Here is a 15,015-nt window from a genome sequence, read left to right on the forward strand (position 1 = left end):
GCAGGATCTTAGTTCCCTCGACTAGGGATATTATTTTTCCTCCACCAGGGATTGAACCCGAGCCCTCCACAGTGAAAGTGCGGAGTCCTAACCATCGGACCGCCAGGGAATTCCCCAAACCATTTTAAAGTGTGCAATTCCCTGGCATTTAGGACATTCACAATGTTGTGCAATTATCACCACCATCCATCTCCAGAAAACTTCCATCACCTCAAGAAACACTGTACCCATTAGCCGCCATACCCATTCCACCTCCCCCAGCCCCTGGCAACCACCAATCGTTGTTTTCTGTTTCTATGGATTCCCCTATTCTGGACACTTCATATCAATGGAATCATACACTATGTAGTCTTTTGTGTCTAGCGTCTTCCAGTTAGTTTGTTTTTGAGATTCATTCACGTTGTAGTATGTATCAAAACTGATCATTTTCTGAATGAACACTCGATTGTATGGATATACCACAATTTGTTTATCCATTCATTTGCTTATGGACATGTGGGTTGTTTTCACCTTAACCCATGACATAAATATACCTAACATGAATTGTACCATTTTAATAATTTTTTTAAACTTTTTAAAATTGTGTATATATGTATATACACAAGAATATATATATATGTATATACATATACATATATATATATACATATATATGTATATACACAAGAAGTATATATGTATATAAAAATATACATAAGATTTACCATTTTAACCATTTTTAAGTGAAAGTTTAGTGGTTTTACATACATTTACATATTGTCACCCAACCATCACCACCATCCATCTCTGGAACTTTTTCATCATTCCAAACTGAAACTCTGTCCCTGGGAATTCCCTGGTGGTCCAGTGGTTAAGACTCCGTGCTTCCACTGCAAGGGGCACGGGTTCAATCCCTGGTTGGGGAACTAAGATCCTGCAAGCCGTGAAGTGCTGCCAAACAAACAAAAAACCCCCACCAACCAACCAACCAACAACAACAAACAAACAAAAAAACACAAACCAAACTCTGTCCCCATTAAACAATAACTCCTCATTCCCCTCACGCCAGCACCTGGTAACCACTGTTCTTTCTGTCTCTAAGTCAGTGAGCTTTTACAAATGGAAGTCTGAGCATGCCAGCTCTCCTGGGCCTTCAGAGGCTCCCTACTGTTCTCAGAATAAAGGCCAAGTAGTCCCAAGGAGGATGTACATGGCACCTTGGTCTTCTCAACTTGCTCCTACTCAGAGCTTCTTTCCCTGCATGGCATGTCCCCACCCCTCCCCCCTCTCCCACCAGACCCTTGTCCTTCAGGCCTTGTGTATATTTTCCCTTCCCCTTCTGAGGAAGGTCGGCCTCTCTGTAGTGCTCTGGGCTGTTCCTTCACAGCACACATCCCAGTTGTCATTCATTATTTCCCTGCTTTTTCTTTTTGGTTTGTCGATGTAGGTTTGTCGATGTGCCCTTTGCCTCCTCCATCCGACTGGGAGTCCGTGAGGATGTGACAGTGCCCATCTTACTCTCCACCGTGCATTCCCAGCTCCTGACCTGTGCCTGGCACCTAGCCGGTGCCCTATGTACCGTTGAAGGACCGGCAGAAAGTCCCCGCAAGGGAGGGCGGCATGGGCTGTGGCAGGAGGTGGACATCTCGAGCTCCGGATGGTGTGGGGAGCTTGGGCTGCAGGTGGGCTGCATGAGCAGAGAGCCCAGGGAAAGGGGGGCGCTGGCTGGGTGGGGGCTGCAGTTACCCTGATGGAGGAGGGAGGGTCTGCCCAAGTGGAGCAGTGGGTGTGGAGAGCTGGACAACTGGGCAGAAGTGCAATCTGGAAGCGTGATCAGGTGGAGGTGGGGCTGAGGGACAGGTGAATGATGCCGTTGCATGGGTGCCTGTCCTGAATGCACATTCAGAGCCTGGGGAGGCCAGCCTGGGGCTGGAGCCCTGCTAAGGGCTGGCAGCCTTTGTCCCACAGTGTCCATGTGTCCCCCCACCCTACCCAGGTGCGCTCCTGGAGCGGCTTGACCTGCCTCAGCTGGAGGCATCTGCACAATCTGCAATTTCCAGCACCCAGTTCCGGCCAAGGAGAGAGACCTTTATAAAGTCAGACTTGGCTTTCCCCCAACTGGCTGGCCTCCTCATCCCTGATTCTAAATGCCAGCTTGTCACAGTGTGTCTGCACGCAAGCAGGAGCCTGCATCTCTAGGGGCGGTGGTTGGGGGGATGTTTGCTGTGCTAGGGGCAGCATGGGGGTGGTATCTCTTAGCAAGCTGGTGGCCATTTCCCACCCTTCCACCCGCCCCGTGGTTCTTTTTATAGCTCACATTTACAGAAAGCCTAAACATCTGAGCCTGGGCCTCGTGACAGCAGGCTGTTTGAGGCTGCAAGGGAAGGGGCGAGAAGGCAGAGAGGCGGGGGTGTCTGAGCCCAGCGTGGAGGACGGCTGGCTGGGTCAGGGGCGGCTGCTGGCTTCCTTCCATCAGCCCCACAGTCTCAGATGGTGCTGAGCTATATTTAAAGGCTTCTTTCTCTGCCTCCACTGATGAATGAGTCAGAAGGAGGGCTGGTGTGGCCCCAAGGCTTGGCCAGGTCCACCCTGAGAAGCTGGGAGCAAACTCCCCAAGAAGTAATCCTGTAGCAGCCCCAGCAGGGTCCCTACTGACCTGGCATCTCCTTGCTCAGGCCACCCTCCCCATCCCTGCCCCAGCTGTGCACCAGGTGAGAAGCCCAATGAATGACCCCTGACTCAGGGGTACCCACAGGCAACTGAGGACCAGTGATGGCTCCCTGGGCTTATGCAGTGGCCTCTGTAGCCAGGTAACTCCTGCAGGATTCCCAAGGCCACCACTTCCTCTGGAAGTGCACTGTTACGTTTTCTTGCTTTTATAGCATCACCATGTGCCACTGTGGTTGGCACTGCATGCACACACAGTGCCAGGTAGCCCCGAGGGGCCTGCACACACATGTCCTCCTTACCTTACTCCTATTTTATTGATTAGAAGGCTGAGTCCAGGGTTGAGATGTATCTTAGTCCATCTGGGTTGCTATAACAAAATACCGTAGACCAGAAGGCTTATAAACAACAGATATTTATTCTTCACAGTTCTGGAGGCTGGAACATCCAAGATCAAGGTGCCATCAGATCTGGTGTCCAGTGAGGGCTTTGTGGTTCACAGATGGTGTCTTTTTGCTGTGTCCTCACATGGCAGAAAGGGCAAGTGAGTGCTCTGGGTTTCCTTTGATAAGGGCACTAATACCATTCACGAGGGCTCCACCCTCATGACCTGATCACCCCAAAGGCCCCACCTCTTAATACCATCACATTTTCTTCTAAAATTGGAGTATAGTTGCTTTACAATATTGTGTTAATTTATAGTGTACAGCAAAGTGAAGCTATATGTATACATATAGCCCCTCTTTTTTGGATTTCCTTCTCATTTAGGTCATCACAGAGCATTGAGTAGAGTTCTCTGCTCTATACAGTAGGTTCTCATTAGTTATCTATTTTATACATAGTATCAATAGTGTATATATGTCAATCCCAATCTCCCAATTCATCCCACCCCCCCTTCCCCCTTGGTATCCATACATTTGTTCTCTATGTCTGTGTCTCTATTTCTCTATTTCTGCTTTGTAAATAAGATCATCTATACCAATTTTTTCAGATTCCACATATATGCGTTAGTATATGATATTTGTTTTTCTCTTTCTGACTTAATTCACTCTGATGACAGTCTCTAGGTCCATCCATGTCTCTACAAATGACCCAATTTTGTTCCTTTTTATGGCTGAGTAATATTCCATTGTATATATGTACTGCATCTTCTTTATCCATTCCTCTGTTGATAGGTATTTAGGTTGCTTCCATGTCCTGGCTATTGTAAATAGTACTGCAATGAACATTGGGGTGCATGTGTCTTTTTGAATTATGCTTTTCTCTGGGTGTATGCCCAGTAGTGGGATTGCTGGGTCATATGGTAGTTCTATTTTTAGTTTTTTAAAAATACTGTTTTCCATAGTGGCTGTATCAATTTACATTCCTACCAGCAATGCATGAGAGTTCCCTTTTCTCCACACTCTCTCCAGCATTTATTGTTTTTTGTTTTTTTTAAAATTTATTTTATTTATTTACTTTTGGTTGCGTTGGGTCTTCGTTGCTGCTCGTGGGCTTTACTCTAGTTGTGGCGAGTGGGGGCTACTCTTCGTTGTGGTGCACGGGCTTCTCACTGTGGTGGCTTTTCTTGTTGAGGAGCACAGGCTCTAGGTGTGCAGGCTTCAGTAGCTGTGGCGCATGGGCTCAGTAGTTGTGGCTCATGGGCTCTAGAGCGCAGGCTCAGTAGTTGTGGCACACGGACTTAGTTGCTCTGAGACATGTGGGATCTTCCCGGACCAGGGCTCGAACCCATGTCCCCTGCATTGGCAGGTGGATTCTTAACCACTGTGCCACCAGGGAAGTCCCAGCATTTATTGTTTGTAGATTTTTTGATGATGGCCATTCTGACTGGTGTGAGGGGATACTTTATTTTTGATTTGCATTTCTCTAATAATTAGTGATGTTGAGCATCTTTTCATGTGTTTGTTGGCCATCTGTATGTCTTCTTTGGAGAAATGTCTGTTCAGGTCTTCTGCCCATTTTTTGACTGGGCTGTTTGTTATTTTGATATTAAGCTGCACGAGCTGTTTATATATTTTGGAGATTAATCCTTTGTCAGTTGCTTCATCCACCCTCATGACCTGATCACCCCAAAGCCCCCACCTCCTAATACCATCACATTGACAGTTAGGGCTTCAACATATGAATTTTGTGGGGGCACAAACATTCAGACCATAGCAGGATGTGTGTGTATGTGTGTAGGTGGCAGAGCAGGGATTGGAGGATGGTCTGTCCAACCCTACTATGCAGATGTCACCTACTTACCCCAGTGCTGAGGCCCACAGATGAGTGAGATCCTGCACTTGGACACTAGTGGGCAGCGGTAGGGGTGGCCCCCCCCGCTCCCCGCCAGGCACAACAGAGCTGGAGAATGATGCCAGGAGTGTGAGATAGACCTGTGCTGTCCAGGATGGTCGCCGTGAGCCACACGTGGCTATCGAGTGCTTGAAAGGTGCTGATCTGAATGGAGATGTGCTCTGAGTGAAAAACACATGCTGGGTTTCAAAAACTCAGCATGAAAAAAGAATGTAAAAGATCACAATAATATTCATATTGGTTACATGTTGAAATGATTATATTTTGGCTATGTTGTATTATTAAACAAACATATCATTCAAAATAATTTCCAGGACTTCCCTGGTGGCGCAGTGATTAAGAATCGCCTGCCAATGCAGGGGGCACGGGTTCGAGCCCTGGTCTGGGAAGATCCCACATGCCGTGGAGCAACTAAGCCCATGTACCACAACTACTGAGCCTGCTCTCTAGAGCCCGTGAGCCACAACTGTTGAAGCCCTCGCGCCTAGAGCCCATGCTCTGCAACAAGAGAAGCCAACTCAATGAGAAGCCCGTGCACTGCAACGAAGAGTAGCTCCCACTAGCCGCAACTAGAGAAAGCACACGCGCAGCAACAGAGACCCAACACAGCCAAAAATAAATAAATAAATAAATAAATAAATAAATTTATTTATTTATTAAAAAAAAACCCAGCTGACATATGTACAGCCTGCCATATGCCACACACTGGAGATAAAGAAATGAAGAAAGATCACATCATAGAAAACAAAAACAAAAATAAACGAACAACAATGAAACCAAAATAATTTCCCTTCCTCAAAAAGCTAAAAATAGAGTTATCATAGGACCCAGCAATTCCACCCCTAGGTATATACCCCAAAGAATTGAAAACACGTGTTCAAACAAAAACGTGTACGTGCATGTACATAGTAGCTCTACTCACAATTGTGAAACAACCTAAATGTCCATCAACAGATGAATGGATAGGCAAAATGTGGTCCATCCACACAATGGAATGTTATTCAGCTATAAAAAGGAACAGAGTTGTGAGAATTCCCTGGCGGTCCGGTGGTTAGGACTCTGCACTTCCACTGTAGGGGGCCGCAGTTCGATCCCTGGTTGGGGAGCTAAGAGCCTGCAAACCATACAGTGTGGCAAAAAAAAGAAAAAAAGAAAAAAAGAAAAAAAGACTCCTCCACGGGGCTTTCTTCAAAAACAAAACAAAATGAAACAAAAACCAAACCAAAACAAAAACCAAGGAATGGAGTTGTGACATGTTATGACATGGGTGAACCTTGAGAACATTATGCTGCGTGAAAGAAGCCAGACTGAAAGGTCACATATTGTGTAATCCCATTTATGTGAAATATCCAGAAGAGGCAAATCCACAGAGATAGAAAGTAGATTAGTGGTGGCCAGGGGCTGAGGGGGGGCAATATGGAGAGTGACTGCTAATGGGGATGGACTTTATCTTGGGGTGATAAAAATATTTTGAAATTAGCTAGAGGTGGTGGTTGCACAACATTGTGAAGGTACTAAATGCTGAAGAATTGTCCACCTTAAAGGGTTAATTTTATGTTATGTGAATTTCTCCGCAATTTTAAAAAAACTAAAAAACTTCACTTGTTCCTCTTTTACTTTCTTTAATGTGGCGACTAGAAAACCCAAGTGTGACTCACTTTAAATTGCCGTTGGACATGGCTGGTCTAGATCACTGTGTCTTCAGGGGAATCAAATCACACCTGTACCCTCTGCTCAGGGGGGTGAAAACCCCCAGGACCACTGCTGACCCGGAGCAGGGCAGGGAGGAGCTATAGTCCTGGGGGCTGAGGAGGGGGGGAAAGGGAGTTGTGACCGTCCATCCCTGTCCACCAGGGGACTTTTGATGTATTTTTTGGATAGTGAGGCAGCATGACCTTGCTCTCCCTGGCTGGCCAGAGGAATGGAGGACTGAGGTTGGTGCAATACTCTGAACCACCTTGAACTTTTGACACCTGAAGTTCAAAGACCTGGAGACTGTTCCTGTTGCTTGGTGGTTTGGTGGTTTGCACCCCCAGCAGTCCTGGTGGGCAGGGAGGTGTCACCTGGGAGTGGGTTTAGGATGAGATGACAGCAGAACCAGAAAAGAGGGCACAGCATGGAGGAGACAAGAGGTAACTAGGCTCCAGCCGGCAGGGGCATGTCATGTCCAGGGCCGACTGGAGAGAAACCAAGTGGATGAGGGTTCAAGGTCTACCCTTTTCCACCCATGTGACCTTGGGCAAAGGATCGAACCTTTCTAGACTCTTAGTTTTTGATCTGAAAGTGCCTCCCTCATTTCCTCCTATCCAGTCCCTCCTCTCACAGCGTTCCCGGAAGCATCTCTGCTGGCCTCCCTCTCCAGTGGGCTCTTCCTGAGAAAAGTGGAGCCAGAAACTTAGTGGCTCACAGGGCTTTCAGCTTCAGCCAGCTTTAGCTGGCTTGGATACTGGGTCCCCCGAACCATCTGCTCTGTTCTGAGCAGTCGTTAGAAAGTTCTTTCGATAGAGCGCCCGGCCGTTTACTTGCATGATGTCCCGCAGGTCCTTCTTCTGACCTTGGAGCAGGGAGTAGGGGCGCTCTCACGCTCTCTTCTGGCTCCACTTCCGCGTTCCCGGATCCCCTAGTTACAGCGATCACGCGCTCTGCCATTCGCCATCTGGCCTCTAGGTGGCGCTGCCTGCCTGCCTGGTGCACCTTGACTGGTCCAGCCTGTGCAACCTCAGCTCAACCAACGCCCCCTGGGCGCTCCCACGGACCAGGAGCTGGGGACATGTCCTTGAACAAGACCCAGGCCTTGGTTTTGGGGGCAACACAGCCTCATTTGGTTGTCCAGTGGATTGATTATTATTATGTGGTCTTTGATTGGCCTGGGAGATCTGGAGATCAGAGAAGGCACTTTTTGCAGGAGAAGGCGTCTGGATGCCTTTAAAAACTGTTTCCTGATTACAGAAGCGATCGTGTGTATTTGTAGAATTAATTAAGTACAGTACCAAAGTCTACACTCCCTCCATTGAGGGCCTTCCCCACCCTCTTCAGAGATAAACAAAATGGTCCACAGCTGGCTGTGTTTGTCTTCGGATCATTTTCTACTGAGCAAATGGAGTCTTGGAGGATACTTCCTCAATGGTGAATTCTTTCTCCTGTTTAAGAGCTGGAGCAGGGTGGATGAGGGGGAGGGTGTGGGGAGGAGCTGGGCCTGTGGGAAACTGTCTGGGAGGTGGGGAGGAAAGTGGGAGCTCTGGGCAGCTTGCAGGGCCCAAGGTGGTGGGCTTGATGGGGAGATTGCAGGAGGGCCCGGGCCACCGTTCTGAGCAGGGACAGGAGGCCTGATGAAAAATGGGTGTCATTTTTGGCAGATGGGGCTATCATGGAAGATCGAGGGCAGGGGTGGGATGATTTTGGTTCTGTGCCCATCCTCTCTGCAGACTCTCCTCCAGCCAGCAGCCCTCCCCCCTTTTTTAAAATTAATTTTTTAGGGGCTTCCCTGGTGGCGCAGTGGGTGAGAGTCTGCCTGCCGGTGCAGGGGACACAGGTTCGAGCCCTGGTCTGGGAAGGTCCCACATGCCGCGGAGCAACTGGGCCCGTGAGCCACAGTTACTGAGCCTGTGCGTCTGGAGCCTGTGCTCCGCAACAAGAGAGGCCGCGATGGTCGGGGGCCCGCGCACCGCGATGAAGAGTGACCCCCGCTTGCCACGGCTAGAGAAAGCCCTCGCACAGAAGCGAAGACCCAACATAGCCAAAGATAAATAAATAAATAAATAAATAAATAAATAAATAAATAAATAAATAAATAAATAAATAAAGATGGATCTAGTGTTGTACTTAAAAAAATAAAAATAAAAAAAAATAAATAAAATTTATTTTTTAAAAATTGGAGTATAGTTGATTTACAATGTTGTGTTAGTTTCTGCTGTACAGCAAAGAGAGTCAGTTATACACATACATATATCCACTCTTTTTTAGATTCTATTCCCATATAGGTCATTACAGTCTTTTTTTTTTTTTTTTTTTTTTTAGCAGATATTCATTTTTAATTATTTATTTATTTATTTATTTATTTTTGGCTGTGTTGGGTCTTCGTTTCTGTGCCAGGGCTTTCTCCAGTTGTGGCGAGCGGGGGCCACTCTTCATCGCGGTGCGCGGGCCTCTCACTATCGCGGCCTCTCTTGTTGCCGAGCACAGGCTCCAGACGCGCAGGCTCAGTAGTTGTGGCTCACGGGCCTGGCTGCTCCGCGGCATGTGGGATCTTCCCAGACCAGGGCTGGAACCCGTGTCCCCTGCATCGGCAGGCAGACTCTCAACCACTGCGCCACCAGGGAAGCCCTAGGTCATTACAGTCTTTTGAATAGAGTTCCCTGTGCTGTACTGTAGGTCCTTACTACTTATCTATTGTGTGTATAGTAGTTCATATATGTCAATCCCAATCTCCCAATTTACCCCTGACCCCCTTTCCCCCTTGGTAACCATAAGTTTGTTTTCTTTTTCTTTTTTCTTTTGGCTGCGCTGTGCGGCAAGCAGGAACTTCGTTCCCCCCACCAGGGATCGAACCCACACCCCCTGCGGTGGAAGCGCGGAGTCTTAACCGTTGGACTGCCAGGGAAGTCCCATATCTGTGACTCAATTTCTGTTTTGTAAATAGGTTCATTTGTACCATTTTAAAAATTTTATTTATTTATTGGCTGCGTTGGGTCTTCATTGCTGTGCGTGGGCTTTCTCTAGTTGCGGCGAGTGGGGGCTACTCTTTGTTGCGGTGCACGGGCTTCTCACTGCGGTGGCTTCTCTTGCTCTGGAGCAGGGGCTCTAGGCACTCGGGCTTCAGTAGTTGCAGCGTGCGGGCTTCAGTAGTTGCAGCACGCAGGCTCAGTAGTTGTGCCTTGTGGGCTCTGGAGTGCAGGCTCAGTAGTTGTGGCACACGGGCTCAGTTGCTCCTCGGCATGTGGGATCTTCCCGGACCAGGGCTCGAACCAGTGTCCCCTGCATTGGCAGGCAGATTCTTAACCACTGCACCACCAGGGAAGTCCCTGTACCATTTTTTTTAGATTCCTCATACAAGTGATATCATATGATATTTGTCTTTCTCTGTCTGACTTACTTCACTCAGTCTGACAATCTCTAGGTCCATCCATGTCACTGCAAATGGCATTATTTCATTCTTTTTTATGGCTGAGCAATATTCCATTGTATATACCTACCACACCTTCTTTATCCATTCTTCTGTTGATGGACATTTAGGTTGCTTCTGTGTCCTGGCCATTGTAAATAGTGCTGCAGTGAACATGGGGCAGCACCCCTCTTCTGCTCATCCTCTGCAGCAACCCCACCAGGCCTTCAGCAGGTGTTTGGCTTAGTCTGTTCAGCTGCTAAGAATATCATGGACTCGTGGCTTATAAACAACATTCATTTACTTCTTGCTGTTCCAGAGGCTAGGAGTCCAAGATCAATTGGCTTCAGTGAGAACCCACTTCTTGGTTCATAGATGGCTCTCTTCTCTCTGTGTCTTCTCATGGGGGTCTCTCTGAGGTCTCTTTTATAAGGGCACTAATCCCATTCATGAGGGCTCCACCTTCATGACCTAACCACCTCCCAAAGCCCCACCTTTTAATACCATCACACTGGAGATTAGGTTTTAACAGATAACTTTGGGGGGACACAAATATTCAATCTATAGCATCAGCCAGCACTGGCAAGGGAGTGGGTGATTCCTCATCACAGTAATTGTGTACAGGAGACACAGGCTCAGGGTGAAGTCAGCTCCTGTAGGACACACAATGGGTGACAGAGCCAGGGGTCAAACGCTTCCTTGTCTGGCTGTGTCCCACACTTTGGTCATTCACGAGCACCATCTCAGTTTTTCCAAATCTACTTTACTGCTTGTATTACTGTCACCGGTTGAATAGTATCTTTCTGGAATCCATGTCCACATAGAACCTCAGAATGGGACTGGGGTGTTTCCTGACATCGAACGTGTGGGTTTTTTTCCCCATGCTAACCAATTCTCTGACAGTAACTGGATGTCCAACAAATCATTTAGTTCTGACATTATTTTCCTGGAGTTAGCATCACAAGTTAAAGGGCTCAGTCCCACAGAGCACCCTCACTTCAGACGCAAGTCCCAAGTCTCGGGCCACCTGTACTTCTGACCCACTGGTTCTAAATCGGGAGTTCCCAAGACCCCCTTCTCAGGTTTGATAATTTGCTAGAACGGCTCATAGAACTCAGGAAGGCATTTTTTTTTAAAATTTATTTATTTATTTATTTTTGGCTGTGTTGGGTCTTCGTTTCTGTGCGAGGGCTTTCTCTAGTTGCAGCAAGCGGGGGCCACTCTTCATCGCGGTGCGCGGGCCTCTCACTATCGCGGCCTCTCTTGTTGCGGAGCACAGGCTCCAGACGCGCAGACTCAGTAATTGTGGCTCACGGGCCCAGTTGCTCCGCGGCATGTGGGATCTTCCGAGACCAGGGCTCGAACCCGTGTCCCCTGCATTAGCAGGCAGACTCTCAACCACTGCGCCACCAGGGAAGCCCAGGAAGGCATTTTTGATGTTTACTGGTTTATCATAAAGAAATGAACAGCCAGATGAAGAGCTATACAGGTCAAGACCTGGGAGGGTCCTGAGAGCAGGCGCTTCTGTCCCCATGGAGCTGGGGTGTGCCACTCTCTGGGCATGTGGATGTTTTTGCCAATTCAGAAGCTCTCCATACATCTTTGTTTTTACAACCCCATCTCCAGCCCCGACTCCCCATTCCTCCCTGGAGGCTGGGAGTGGGCCTGAAAGTTCCCATCCTTTAATCACTTGGTTTCTCCAGTGATCAGCCCCCATCCTGAAGCCACCTACCATCCTAAGTCACCTTGTAGCATAAACTCAGGTGTGACCCAAAGGTGCTCCTTGTGAATAACAAAAGCCATGAGCCCTCGGGCCGGGCACTGTCACCCATCCAACCCCCCCCACCCCAGTCCCTTGACGCCAGATGAAGGGGATCAGGATATGTCACCCTAAATACGCTGCTTTGGCATAAGGGTTATTCTGAGCTGAAGGCAATTGAGAAACAACAGGTGCAGGAAGAGTTCTCTGCCCTCCTCTTTTCTGCCTAAAAGCAGGGCATGAATTTCCCCTGGAGAAGGTGACATAAATTTCTCTTTGTGAAGGTGTCCCCCCTTCCCCTGTACCAGGAAGAGGAGAGTGACTCTTTTTTAAATTAATTAATTAATTAATTAATTAATTAATTAATTAGAGAGTGACTTATCGCTGGAGACAGAGAGTCAGCACTGAGATGAGTCTGAATAAATGAATCTTACTAAAAATAACCCTGAGTTTCCCTCATATATTTCCTAGTTACTCCCCCACAATTTATTGTCCCTTGAAGCTCAAACCCTTTTTCCTTTGTTAAAATGATAGATAAGTCCCTGAGTCTAATCGCTCTTTGAGTTTCACTACTTTTCTGTGAACTTCCATGCATGTAAATATTAATAAAAATTGTGTACTTTTTCTTCCATTAATCTGTCATTTGTTGGTTTAATTCACAGACCCTAGTCACTGAATCTAAGGAGGTAGAGGAAAAGTTTTGCCTCCATTGACACAGTAGTGGGTCCCCATTTTACAGACAGGACTTGAGGCTCAGGTAGCAATTGGAGGCTGTGGATTGTAGGGAAGGGGCAGTGATTCCTTGAAGCCCCAAGGACACATCTGAAATGGAGCCTGGATTTTTTGCATCTCTATGCCCCATGAAGGGAGCTGCCCAGGGCATTTGTACGGCATACCTTGCTCTCAGAGTTTCTGTTTCCTTGTCCCTTCTTCAGCCTTCCATAGGATGCAGCTCAGATCAGGGACGAAAGGGATGTGAGACCACAGCCTAAGCCCCACTCTGCCTCTTCATCCTCTAATTCCCCCACTTTGTGTCTCCTGGGCAACTTACACTCGCTCCAGCCTAAATGTGTGGGCTGTGGACGCCTGAGGTTCAGCCTCCCAGCACTCAGCCAGAGTCTTGCCCTTTGGGTCCAGAGCTGTGGGGGGCTCGGGCAGTGGGTCTCATTCCCTGGTGTTCAGGTGGCTGCAGCTTCCCTGGCTCCTGAGGGAATTGCGTGCATCTACCTGTTCCTGAATTGCCCCAGCACCACAGGAGGGGGACCTTTGCCAGAGGCCAGCCTTGCCTTGGGCAGGCAGCTGGTCTAGAAGTCTGCAGGAGTTGTGACTGGGCAAGCTGCCTGGTTAGGAAGCTAAAACCCTCTTTAGTTTCTTATTCCACTGGTCTCTTCTTAGGTGCCATTATCATAGGGGGAGCTCTGCCTGTCCTGCCATTTGGAGTCCCTCAGCCTCCTCTACCCGAGTTCAGCTCAAGGCTTGGGGTCTGGAGCAAGTCCTTTTGGAACTTTCTGCTTTGATGTTATGGTAATAATGGCCATAGCAAAAAATCACTTACTATGGGCCAGATATCATTTGTTCTGAGAACAGCAGTTCTCAAAGGGGTCCAGAAACTTGGGGGTTACTGAGACCCTTCCAGGGGGGCCCATCAGGCTGAATTATTATTATTTTTGGCTGTGCCCCACAGCATGCGGGATCTTAGTTCCCCGACCAGGGATCAAACCCATGCCCCCTGCAGTGGAAGTGTGGAGTCCTAATCAGTGGACTGCCAGGGAATTCCCATGAACTATTTTTATAATATTAAGATGTCCTTTGCCTCTATCACTTTCATTCTCTCACATGTGTATGGTGGAGTTTTCAGGGGAGACTGGCTATTGCAACAGGTGGAATGCAGAATCAGATATGAGAATCCAGCTGCTTTCTGTTCAGCCGACATTAATGCGAGGCAAACATGTAAAACAATGCCTCTCTTTTTATGGAATGTTTTTGTTTTGAATGTGATTATTTTTCATTAAAAATGTTATTCGTTATCATTAGTAGGTTTATTGTTGATTGTAATTTAAAAGCTAATAAATAAGATGAATGGATAAAGAAGATGTGGCACATATATACAATGGAATATTACTCAGCCATAAAAAGGAATGAAATTGAGTTATTTGTAATGAGGTGGATGGACCTAGAGTCTGTCATACAGAGTGAAGTAAGTCAGAAAGAGAAAAACAAATATCATATGTTAACGCATACATATGGAATCTAAAAAAAACGGTACTGATGAACACAGTGGCAGGGCAGGAATAAAGACGCAGGCGTAGAGAACGGACTTGAGGACACTGGGGGGAAGGGGAAGCTGGGACGAAGTGAGAGAGTTGCATTGACATATATACACTACCAAATGTAAAATGGATTGCTAGTGGGAAGCAGCAGCATAGCACAGGGAGATCAGCTCGATGCTTTGTGACGACCTAAGGGGGTGAGATAGGGAGGGTGGGAGAGAGGCTCAGGAGGGAGGGGATATGGGGATATATGTATACATATAGCTGATTCACTTTGTTGTACAGCAGAAACTAACACAACATTGTAAAGCAATTATACTCTAATAAAGATGTAAAAAAAAAAAAGCTAATAAATAGTTTAAAAAGTCTCAGTTTTAATTTCTAAATGGCAAATATCGGTAGCTATAACCCATATAAACAGATGCGCTTTGGGATCCTCAATATATTTTTTAAAGAATGGAAAGGGGTGCTGGACTTTCCTGGTGGCACAGTGCTTAAGGATCTGCCTGCCAATGCAGGGGACCTGGGTTCGATCCCTGGTCTGGGAAGATGCCGCGGAGCAACTAGGCCCGTTCACCGCAACTACTGAAACCCGCGCTCTAGGGCCCCGTGCTCCACAACAACAGAAGCCACCGCAATGCGAAGCCCGTGCACGCCAACAAAGAGTAGCCCCCGCTTGCAGCAACTAGAGAAAGCCCACACGCAGCAACGAAGAACGCAGCCAAAAAAGAAAAAAAAAAAAAAGAAGAAAAGAAAGGGGTGCTGAGACCGAAACATTTGAGAACTGCTGATGCAGAAGAGTGGTCCAATCCAGCCCTATGCCTGTTTTTATAAATAAAGTTTTATTGGAACACAGCCACACCCACTCATTAACATAAGGCTGCTTTCCTGGTGCAACGTCAGAGTTGAAGAGTTGAGACAGAGGCCATTTGGGCAACAAAGTT

The sequence above is a fragment of the Balaenoptera musculus genome, chromosome 3 (genome assembly GCF_009873245.2).
Source record: "Balaenoptera musculus isolate JJ_BM4_2016_0621 chromosome 3, mBalMus1.pri.v3, whole genome shotgun sequence".
NCBI classification, from domain to species: domain Eukaryota; kingdom Metazoa; phylum Chordata; class Mammalia; order Artiodactyla; family Balaenopteridae; genus Balaenoptera; species Balaenoptera musculus.